Source organism: Gouania willdenowi, chromosome 1 (assembly GCF_900634775.1).
Source record: "Gouania willdenowi chromosome 1, fGouWil2.1, whole genome shotgun sequence".
Taxonomy (NCBI): domain Eukaryota; kingdom Metazoa; phylum Chordata; class Actinopteri; order Blenniiformes; family Gobiesocidae; genus Gouania; species Gouania willdenowi.
The window spans coordinates 3,003,941-3,016,033 of NC_041044.1; the positions used below are offsets into that span (position 1 = coordinate 3,003,941).

The 12,093-nt window shown below is 40.4% G+C and overlaps 1 pseudogene; it reads right to left on the reverse strand.

Annotated features, from left to right (window-relative positions):
* Positions 1–866: 866 nt before the first annotated feature.
* The window catches only part of LOC114471670 (85/88 kDa calcium-independent phospholipase A2-like), a 40,723-nt pseudogene continuing 29,496 nt past the window's right edge, over positions 867–12,093 (reverse strand).

Below are 12,093 nucleotides of genomic sequence, written 5' to 3' on the forward strand. Positions count from 1 at the left end.
CTTGATTCAAAAAATGTATTCCTTATTAAATGTTTAATTAGCCTTTTTGTTTTAATTCATTTTATTGTTATTTTCTTTTTGGATTCTTGTTTTTTTCTCTTCCTTTCTTTTTGTTTTTCCTTTTTGTTTTATAAGGAGTTCATGAAAAAAATATTTTTTTTTTGTTTAATGAAAAAAGTGTTTGTGAAATGTTTGATCAAATGTTTGTTTTATTGAAAATAAAAATGTCAAAAATAAATGTTTGCTTAATATATAAGAATAAAGTGAATGATTAAATATTTGTTGGTATTAAAAAAGTGTTTATGAAATGTGAACCAGATAACATTGAATTAAAATATGGTTTGAACTTTTTACACCATCTTTTTTATGTTGTCCACCATTTTTTTTTAATGTTTTGTATTTAATGTATGTTTTTGGAGTTGAAGCTTTGTACGGTGACCTAAGGACCTTTAAAAGGCAACATTAAATAAAATGTAGAATTATATCATTTATATGGCTCATTTCTGCTGCGACCACCTCCAAAAGCTGCTGCAAAATTTCCCCATTACAGAAAATATTAGTGTCATCTGCATTTAACACAAATTAAAAAGGTTTGACACCCTACATTGATCGTTAACTCATTGAGTGCAATTCACGTCTATAGATGTGAAGTGTGTTTTTCGGCTGAGGTTGCTAGGAGACAGTGTGCTACATGTGTCAGTACTCAGAACAGACCAGGACAGGCAGAACATGGGTCCTCTATGTGATAATAAGAGAGAGTTTTTATTTATCTTGTAATGTAAAAGTAATAAGTATATAAAAATCCAACTGGATATCTACTGGTTTATAACAGAGAAACAGAGAAAACAGAGGTTAGATGAGAATGTTTATTGGTCTCGTAGAAACTGGGCCACAAACTGGAGGACAGCTCTCTGCTCATTCAGGTACGTCCGGGTCTCCCACAGCATGTTCACCAGGACCCCGTCGTCCACCTCGTTCAACATCACCTCCACAGACAGCTGAGGACTCAGTCTGACACACAATAATGCACTGGATTAACACACACACACTCCTCTGTGTTATTAACGGTTCATAACAACACAATAAAATCACACATGTTCAGTAGCGATGCAACATATTATCAGCACAACTCAAAAACACGCTAACAAGTGTCCAGAAATGGTGGAAAATGTGGTAAAATGGGATTTTAAAAACAAAAGAAATTGGTTAAAAGTTGCAAATTAGAAAAGGGAAAGAAAAATAGGTAAAAATAGCTCAAAGTGTTAATATTGGCTTAAAAGTGACAAAAAAATGGGGAAATGAAATTTATAAATCACTCAAAACATACATTTACAATCCCAATTCCCAATTGGGAAATCATGGCACCAGATTTAGAAAACACAAACTAATTATTTTTAAATAGCAAGGATTCAACCTTTTAAATAGTACACAAAGTGCTGTAAAATAAGTTTACTGGATGTAGACGTGATTTACGCTTGTGTTGAAAGGATCAGGCACTGACACTGGATAACAGTGGATATTATTCAGATGAATAAATAAATATGGTTATCACAGATTCATAGAACAATAGACCAGCATTTTACTGACTTTATAGATGGACCCTAAAAATCTCTCCCCTTTATTCAACCACCTTCAGGTACAGTGGGGGTCCCCGCTCTCTGGGACCTTTATTTTGGGGGTAAACCAGCCCTATTAAAAACAAACACACACCTTCTGTAGAGTGTGTCCGTCATCTCACAAAAGGCTCTGGCCCTGTCCACAGCGCATCCATCAGAGTCGGTACACTGAACACACACAACAGTAGGTTTAAGGGACACACACTCCATCATCATCGTCATCTTCATCATCATCACTGTACTCACACAGTCCATCAGTATCTTCAGCAGGTTATTGGCTGCTTTTAGACTCTTAGCGAGCTTCACAGGGTTGCAGGACTTGAACAATTCCAGTGAGGTCACCTCCACCTCAGGAGATTTACCTGGACACACACACACACAATCGTACGTACCAACATTTCCACGCTAAGTACTATATTGGTTTTATCAATTTATCAACAATTTATCAAGAAATGGTACAAACTGTGTCCACACAAACCCTGGTGGTAGAACAGTGAAACTACTAAGGGTGTGAGAAAAAAAATTTCACTGTCCAATTAATGTATCAATCCAAAAAAAAATTTAATAAAGAAAAAAAAAAACGTTAAATTGCGCTAACATTAGAACAGTTAAACTCCCAGTCACTAGGTGTCAGTGAACGCAACATCAGATCTTGTTGAACTACATCAATGCACAGCCCTAGAAACTACACATAAAGTGTTCAGTTTATTAGCAGTATGAAAAACCACATCTCACACATGTTCTCTGTTTCTTCTAATAAATGAAATATATCATTAATAATTTAGTGCACCATTTGAATAATTGGTGTAAAAGGTTATGAAACACAGCGTTGACAGGACAAGTTGATGGTGCTGAGTTGTTCAATGTGGGCTCTATTCTCCCATATGTGTCAGTCAGCAAAGCTTCTGTCTGCGTGCTATTCTTATCAAACTTAATTTGGTCACTGCGTGCCTTCATCCCAGTTACACACTCTGGGTGGAGTGACCATAAAATGTGGACGTTCCCATTCAAATCCGGCCTTACCCCTTATCTTTAACTTTTCATGTTTTTTGAGAGGAACCAAAAGCAGCACAAATTGTCAGTTTGACTGAAAAAGCTACTAAAAGATCTATAAAGCTACTAAAAGATCTATAAAGCTACTAAACAATCTATAGAGCTACTAAAAGATCTATAAAGCTACTAAAACATCTATAAAGCTACTAAACAATCTATAGAGCTACTAAAAGATCTATAAAGCTACTAAAACATCTATAAAGCTACTAAAACATCTATAAAGCTACTAAAACATCTATAAAGCTACTAAACGATCTATAAAGCTACTAAAAGATCTATATAGCTATTAAAAGATCTATAAAGCTATTAAAAGATCTATAAAGCTACTAAACGATCTATAAAGCTACTAAAAGATCTATATAGCTATTAAAAGATCTATAAAGCTACTAAACGATCTATAAAGCTATTAAAAGATCTATAAAGCTGCTAAAAGATCTATAAAGCTGCTAAAAGATCTATAAAGCTACTAATCTACAGATCTAAAAATCAGGCTGAATGTTTCACTCCAAGAGAAAACAATGGGATGTTTACAGGAAGTGGGGCCGTGTGACATCATCAATCATGTGATTACAGGATGAAGGAACAGAGGCTCTAAAACTGTGAAGTAGTCCCATTTTTAAAAGTTAATAAAATGAATATGATGCATAATAATGTTTTGTTAGTTGTAGATTTACTAATAAGTACATTTCAAAGATTTAAGTCACATTTGTAAAAACTGTGGAGGATCCTTTAACCTCTAACCACACGTTTATTTCTCAGTAACAGGAACCAACTTATTGTTGTGAGTGAGTTGAAGGTTAGTGCTGCTGCTGTTTTCTACACATCATTAAAAGTCTTACCTGTCCCAAGGGACAACACCATCCCCAACTTCTTGGTGTCCTTGCCCTGAGGGAAAGATAAATTAAAAAAACAGCTCTAGTATTTATCAAACATACGTGAGCTTCACCTCAGCATTCAGAGTTTTGTTGTACTGATGGATTTCTGCCATGGCGTCCAGCGTGGGGTTATTGGCCAGCAGCCCGCCGTCCAGAAAACGTCCCATTGGTTGGAAGTAGGTGGGCGCGGCTCCACTGGCTCGAGCTGCTCTCCATACCAGCTGATCTGAGAGGAAAGGGAAAGAAGAAGGTGAGCTATAAGCAGAGGTGATGTGACGAAAAACAAATACTTTGTTGCTGTACTTAAGTAGTTGTTTTCTGATATCTGTACTTTACTTGAGTATTAATGTTTTTGGTGACTTTTTACTTTTACTCCTTATTTTTTTAAAAACAAATATATTCCTACTCCACTATTTTAAAAATGAGTTTGTTACTTTTAAGACCTTTGAAGATGACGTCATGACATAAAAAGATGCACAACTTTCAAGGCATGTGTGTGTGTGTGTTTGTCTGTTTGTGTACACAATAACTTAGTTATAAGTTATGAACGGATTTTGGTGAAATTTTCAGAAATGTTGATAATAGGTGAAGGAACAGCTGATTCACTTTTGGTGATGTCCTGCTACCAAAATAAAACATATATACCGTATTTTTCAGACTATAAGGCGCACTAAAAATCCTCTCAAAAATCAAAAGTGCCCCTTATAATCAGGTGCGCCTTATGTATGAAATTAATATGTCAAAATGTTTTAGTGCAACTATAGTAAACTATGAAGCTTCAAAGCTTGATGGATTTTTGGCACTTTAGGGCTACCGTAGTCAGGTGCCTCGTGGAGTGATATGTACCTGTATTGTTCTGTATTTTATGTGTTAAACCTGAACAATGTTGAGAGTTACTGTTAATGAGTTGAATAAAGTTTGACTTATCTGACCATTTTGTTTCGTTTAACGCGTCTTATTAATAATAATAATAATAATAATAATAATAATAATAATAATAACAACAACAACAACAAACCGGTGCACCTTATAATCCAAAAAATACGGTATTCCTTTCATTTTTCCATGCACACTGTGGAACTCCTGTTAAACATTGTTTTAGAACAGGGGTTCTCAACTGGTCTCACCCTGGGACCCACATTTTTCTACGGCCATTAAATCGCAACCCACGTTTTTCAAAAATAGGTGTTTTAAACACACATTCTCTTCTTTAAATCATAAATCTACATATTTTCCTGTGCAACGTGCACTTCACAGCATGCCCATCATAAGAAAAGTTTCTTTCAAAATAAAAGATATGTCCAACATGAGAGACTTTAAGTATTTATTTATTTTTGACCAGCTGTTCGCAACCCACCCAGTACAGGTCCGCGACCCACTTTTGGGTCCCGACCCACCAGTTGAGAATCACTGTTTTAGAACACTGATGACGATTTGGAACAGTGTCTCCGTGGATGCATACGGATCCGATCGTCCGTTTTCAAAAGTCTGCGCTAAACGAGTGCGGGTTAATTTGAGTATTGAAGACGAGTATAACTTTTCTTTAACCACCTCTGACTTTAATGATCTGAAGCTCAATTTGCAGCAGAACTCAGCACAGATTGATTATTCAGCCAAAAAGTGAACGGATTTGACATCATTTAATCGTCATTAGTCAATCATTATGGAGTCATGATGAAGACACATTTAATCAAGATTAACGCAGTGCTTCTCAAAGTGTGTGGTGCGCCCTCTGGTGGGGAATGGAGACATGACAGGTGGGGCGCCACCTATTTCAGGCTAATCTTCTTAAAGTCCTAGTGGCATGATAAAATAAGTTGATTTCAATAGACAATATAAAAATATAGAACCCAATGATCATTCTGATATGACATGTATGGTCAAATGTTTATAGTACAGGTGAGAAATGAAAATAAATCCAACATTTCTGAGCGTATGCTGCAGTCAGAAGTTAAATCAGCTTTGGCTTTTTCCACAGTGCAGTGATTCCCAACCTTTTTAAAAGTAGCACTAAAGTGACGAGTTGTGCCAGCTCAGATATTTAGATACTGTATTTATTTTTTTTTACTAGATTTATATTTGAGGGAGTAAAGTTATTGAAATTGTTATTTATTTAACTATTTAATGATTTCATTAATATAGTGTATTTTTTTCCAAACTAGATTTATATTTGAGGAAGTGAAAGCGTAGGATACAGTTGTTTAAGACTCCGTGTGGTGTTTTAATTTGAATAATAATACTAATCTAAAAAACTGCAAAAATATAATTTTAATGAGACACTTTTTTTTCCTTTGTAACAAGTGTAAGAGCAGAATAATAACAATCCCTCCAGTGTGTCTGCTCCAAAAAGATGCCATAAAAATGTGAATAAAATCAACTCATTTGTGATTAAATAAAGTGCCAAGTAGCAGCCGTTTATTCCGTTATGTGTTTCTATAGAATTGTAGATATCTGACACTTCATTACTTCATTACATAAATAATTCAATTCTCAGTAGTCATAATGTTAATTGTTAATATCTACAATTATTCTTACATTTCAGGTATCATGAAATGACCCTCCCGTAGGCCCTTACCCGCAGGAGGGATCATATGAGGCCGGTGCAATGTGGATCGGGCAGTCGTCCAGGGCGGGGGCCTTGGCGATCTGATCCCCGGCTACAGAAGCTAGCGTTAGGGACGTGGAATGTCACCTCTCTGGCGGGGAAGGAGCCTGAGCTTGTGTGCGAGGTGGAGAAGTTCGAACTAGATATAGTCGGTCTCACCTCGACACATAACAAGGGCTCTGGAACCAGCCTTCTCGACAGGGGTTGGACTCTCTTCTACTCTGGAGTCGCCAATGGTGAGAGGCGAAGGGCCGGGGTGGCTATACTTCTTGCCCCCCGACTTAGTGCCTGTACGTTGGAGTTTACCCTGGTAGACGAGAGGGTAGCCTCCCTCCGCCTTCGGGTGGGGGGACGGATCATGACTGTTGTTTGTGCCTATGGGCCAAACAGCAGCTCGGAGTATCCACCCTTCTTGGATTCCTTAGAGGGAGTACTGGAGAGCGCTCCTTCTGGGGATTCCCTCGTTCTGCTGGGGGACTTCAACGCTCACGTTGGCAGCGACAGTGAGATCTGGAGGGGCGTGATTGGGAGGAACGGCCCCCCTGATCGGAACCCGAGCGGTGTTTTGTTGTTGGACTTCTGTGCTCGTCACAGATTGTCCATAACAAACACCATGTTCAAGCATAAGGGTGTCCATATGTGCACTTGGCACCAGGACACCCTAGGCCGCAGTTCAATGATTGACTTCGTAGTCGTGTCATCGGACTTGCGGCCGCATGTCTTGGACACTCGGGTAAAGAGAGGGGCGGAGCTGTCAACTGATCACCACCTGGTGGTGAGTTGGCTCCGATGGCGGGCGAGGATGCCGGTTAGACCTGGCAGACCCAAACGTATAGTGAGGGTCTGCTGGGAACGCCTGGCAGAGTCTCCCGTCAGAAGGAGCTTCAACTCCCACCTCCGGAAAAACTTCAACCATGTCTCGGAGGAGGCAGGGGACATTGAGTCCAAGTGGGCCATGTTCTGTGCCTCTGTTGCTGAGGCGGCTGATCGGTGCTGTGGCCGCAAGGTAGTCGGTGCCTGTCGTGGCGGCAATACCCGGACCCGTTGGTGGACACCGGGGGTGAGGGATGCCGTGAAGCTGAAGAAGGAGTCCTACCGGGCCTTTTTGGCCTGTGGGACTCCGGAGACAGCAGACAGGTACCGACGGGCCAAGCGAAGTGCAGCCACGGCGGTCACCGAAGCAAAAGCCCGGACATGGGAGGAGTTTGGTGAGGCCATGGAGAACGACTTCCGGACGGCTTCAAAGAGATTCTGGACCACTATCCGGCATCTCAGGAGGGGAAAGCAGTGCACCGTCAACACTATGTATGGTGCGGATGGTGCGCTGCTGACCTCGACTCGAGACATTGTGGATCGGTGGGGGGAATACTTCGAAGACCTCCTCAATCACACGCCTTCCAATCAGGAAGCAGGGCCCAGGGACCCGAGAGTGGGCTCTCCTATCTCTGGGGCTGAGGTTGCCGAGGTGGTTAAAAAGCTCCTCAGTGGCAGGGCTCCGGGGGTGGATGAGATCCGCCCGGAGATTCTCAAGGCCCTGGATGTTGTGGGGCTGTCATGGCTGACACGACTCTGCAACATCGTGTGGACATCGGGGGCAGTGCCTCTGGATTGGCAGACCACAAGTAAAAAGTGTGTAAATGTGTGATACTGTCCCAAAACATGCATGAGAAGCATTTTCGTGTTATGTCGGGGCCCAATTAAAAATAAAAAGAGTTATAAAAACAAACCCAAAAACGGGTCAGATAGATTTTCCCATTTCCAAAGGTAAACTCGCGATCGCGAGGAGCTCGTATTGAACATCCACCGTTAATGAAAACCCAGTGAAATGGACGAGAAAGCAGCCACGTGACACTACATGTGATGATGTGCAGCAGCGTTGTGCATGTTGAAGAACCTTGTGGAATGGTGAGAGGTCTGAACGTGTCACTGGTGGAGTACGGGGGCTCATAGTTCCTGAAGATGTGCAGCTCGCCTGGATGTCGGTCTGCGAGAACACTGGTCACCATCACCCTGAACAAATAGAAAGCAAACATAGAAATACAACAAACAGCAGTACTGTCGCTTTGTATGTGAAAACATGTGTGGTCACAAGCATTAGCAGGGTTCTCACCAGGACGTTTTCACGGTGTAGGGGGAGCACATGTTGTAGTGGGGTCAGGGGGCAACCCCCGCCCCATAGAAAATTTTGACATTTATAATCCTCTTAAACACTATTTGCTACATTTTGAGGGCGTTATTCCTTTTGTGGCCGCTAGACATACTTGAGGGGGCCGTAACATAATTGGGGGCTCCACGCTGTGATGTTGGTCCCCTACGCTGTGTTTCAACCAGCATAGGGGCCGACATCACAGCGTAGGGGCCCCTACACTGTGATGTCGACTGCGCTGGCGAGAACCCTGATTAGGTTCAGATGTTTCAATGCAGTGTAACACCTGGGGTGTGAAACATCAGTCATCTTGGTATCTTCTCCAAATTCTTTCTTCAGGAATTTCTCTAGTGGCTTGTCTTCGTACGGCCTCCACCCTTTGAACACCTGCTCTTTCATCCTGAAGTACAGGTCGTGCAGGTCCTTTAAAGGCTTACCTGCAGACACAGGAACAACTCAACATTAGCTTAATTTAAAGGGATCTTTCACTGTTTCTACAAATGTGCCCTAAAATTTTTGAAATGTCCTTATTAGTGGTATCTATGCCTTAAAAAAATGCATTATTTTGGACCACATACATTTTAATAACTTTTAAAAAAGGGACTACTTTACAGTTTTAGAGCCTGTGTTCCTCCATCTTGAACTCAAGTGACTGATGATGTCACACGGCCCCACTGCCCATAAACATCCCGTCTGATTTTTATATGATTTAGCATCTTTTGAAATAATTTAGCAGCTTTTTACATCCTTTAGCAGCTTTTTCATTGAAAATGACAACTTGTGCTGCTTTTGGTTTCTCTAAAAAAAAAAAATCAGGAAAATTTAAAAATGCCTATGTAAACCTCTATTGTTTAGCGAAGGAAGACAAAAATAATTGTGACTACAATTGCAATTAATTGCGTTTTGAACCTGTAATTCCCCGCCAGTCCATGTGAGGGCGTGCTTGACGCCAGACGTACTTGACGCACACGCGGGAACACAAGTGAAGCAGGGCTCTGACGACAACGACAAAACAAACGAGAAGCGGTACACTGACAGGATGAAGAGGGAAAAAAACGGTAATGGAGTAATAGAGCGACTTTAAGTTGGTTAATGACTACAAAGACGCCAAATGCACAATATGTGGAAGCATTTTAAAGAACAACAACTCCACAACTTAGTTGAATTACCACCTAAAGATGTCACATTCAGCCGTGCTACAAGCAGCGAGTGGTTCTTCTCATCCAACAATCACCACAGTGTTGGGACGAATGGTATGTGATTCCACGAAAGCAGAGGTCATTACCCAGCGGATATGTAACATGGTTACTACAGACATGCTGTCGATAAACGTTGTTGACTGACAGGGATTTCGAGAGGTAATGAACTAAATCAAGACAGGGTACAATATCCACTCTAGAACAACCATAAAAATCCACATGGAAGCAAGCTACGCGAGGAAGAACGCAGCGATGAAAAGACAACTTGCAACCACGAATGTGGCCCTCACAACAGACTGTTGGACTTCCTTGTATACAGAAAGCTACATCACAGTTACATTCCACTACATTAAACCAAACTGACAGGTAATGTCAGCAGTCCTACTCACAGACAGCATGTCAGTGAGGCATACTACTGACAGTTTAGCTGACAAATTAAACCAGGCTGTGGAAACATGGGGTGTGTAGTTGCTCGTGTACATGACAATGCATGGAATATCGTCTCGGCAAACAGTCCCACACGAGTCAATTGGCGCTCAGTTCCTTGTTTCGGCCACATTCTGCAGCTGGCCATTAACAAGGGTTTCGCAACCTACATTAACCGAGTCAAACAAAGCACTCATAAACTCATCCAATCCTGTAAAACCAGGTGGAATTCAGTCATTGAAAAGTTTTACAGACTAATGGAGCAGCGGTGTCGGCTGTACTATCAGACCACACAGTGACCAAACTCACAGATGCCAGGATGCTGGAGCTGAGGGAAAAATATTGGCAATTGATGGAGGATTTGGCGCCAGTGCTGGAAACACTCAAGTGTGCAACGACCATCATGTCTACTGAGGTGTTCATATCAGACACGTATCCCATCACCTTCAGCCTGATCAACGTGCATCTCAAGACAGACGATGGAGACGCCAGCAAAGTGGGGGAATTAAAATCCAGAGTGTGTACTTCACTGGGCGAAAGGATGAATGTAAGCTACATCCATTAATTTAATTATTGTAAATATTTTTAACTGCTTGCATTGCACACAAAGTACATTGTTTGACAACTGTAGTTTTTACCTGCTTCTACTATCTTATCTAATTAATATAAATAATTAATATCAAGCAATCTATTAATGATGAATAGTGGTTTATTCATTAAATGATAAAATACTGAACCTATTACAAACAAATTATGATTAAAAACAATATCACATTTAAATCCAATTTATTATCTTTTTCTTCACAGATTGCTTCTGATGACATGACGTCAACACCACCAATGCTAGCCACCATGCTGGATCCTAGGCACAAGCACCCCACCAAGGAGGATCACAGCTCATGCCAATGCTTGAAGTGCTGGCAGAAGCAGAAGCCAGATGTGGCAGCTCCACATCAGCAGATGCCGCTGGATACCAGCAAGAGGTGGTCGGTGCAGTGCCAGTCCAGGGAGCTGTGCTTCAGAGACACAGTGCTTATGCTTTACTCATGGGTGAAAACTATACCACCAGAAGCACTGATGACGTAGTAACAGAAGTAGACAGATTTCTGAAGTATCCGCCACCACCCCTTGATTCTATCCCTGCAGCATGGTGGAAAGTCAATGAAGGAAGGTCTCAAACTGGCAAACTTGGCAAGAAAGTACTTGACCATACTAGGGGTGTGAAAAAAAAAAAAATCAATTCTATGATATATCGCAATTTTTTGGGTGCTGATTTTAAATAAATTTTTTTCTATTTAAAAAAACAATTTTTTTTTAATTTAATTTAATTTATTTTTTGATATTGAATCAAAATTTTTGTGTATTTGTGCAATGTTTCAGTGGTGGTTACAATTCTTTCTATGTGTTGCAATGGTTATTTGATGAACTTGATTTTATGATGGCAGTGTGTAATACCTGCAATATTTATGTATGTACAGGAATTTTATTTTCATATAATCTGTTCAGATCAGTGCTTATTTTGTGCATTATCAGTAACTCAGGGTGATTAATCCTTAATGTTCTCACTTACAGCTGTTACAATGCCGTCATTATGTTGCCATGATAACTTTGAGACTTCTACACAGTAGTTTCAGTGAAAAGAAACTTGTTCCACTTTATTTTATGATGGCAATGTGTAACAGGGTATTTTCCTTTTTTCAGTGAAAATTTGCAAAAACACTATTAATAAATAATAAATAGGATGTTTTGAAGCAAATAGTTTTGACTCACTTTGTCTGAATGATCAATATCTTCTGATGAACATATACAGCAACTTGATTTTTCATCTCAACGATTAATTTTGATATTAACTGGGTAGAACATCAACATATATCGTGATATATCGTATCGTGATACGTATAGTATTGCAACATCCTTGAAAATACTCACCACTAGGCCATACCAGGCACGTCAGTTCCTTCTGAGCGTGTATTCTCAACAGCTGGTCTAAGTGTTAACAGGAGTCAGTGATGTATTGCGTAGTTTTTTGGCAGTTTAAATTGGGTTTCATGAGGTTTAGGAGCTGTTTAATGCAGCCAAGACGGGAGGAGGAGGGCGGTGCGCCTAATAAGCGCTCCCCAGAAACACGTATTCCCCATAAAAAATGTTCCTTTCTTCTCACACTGACGCATTT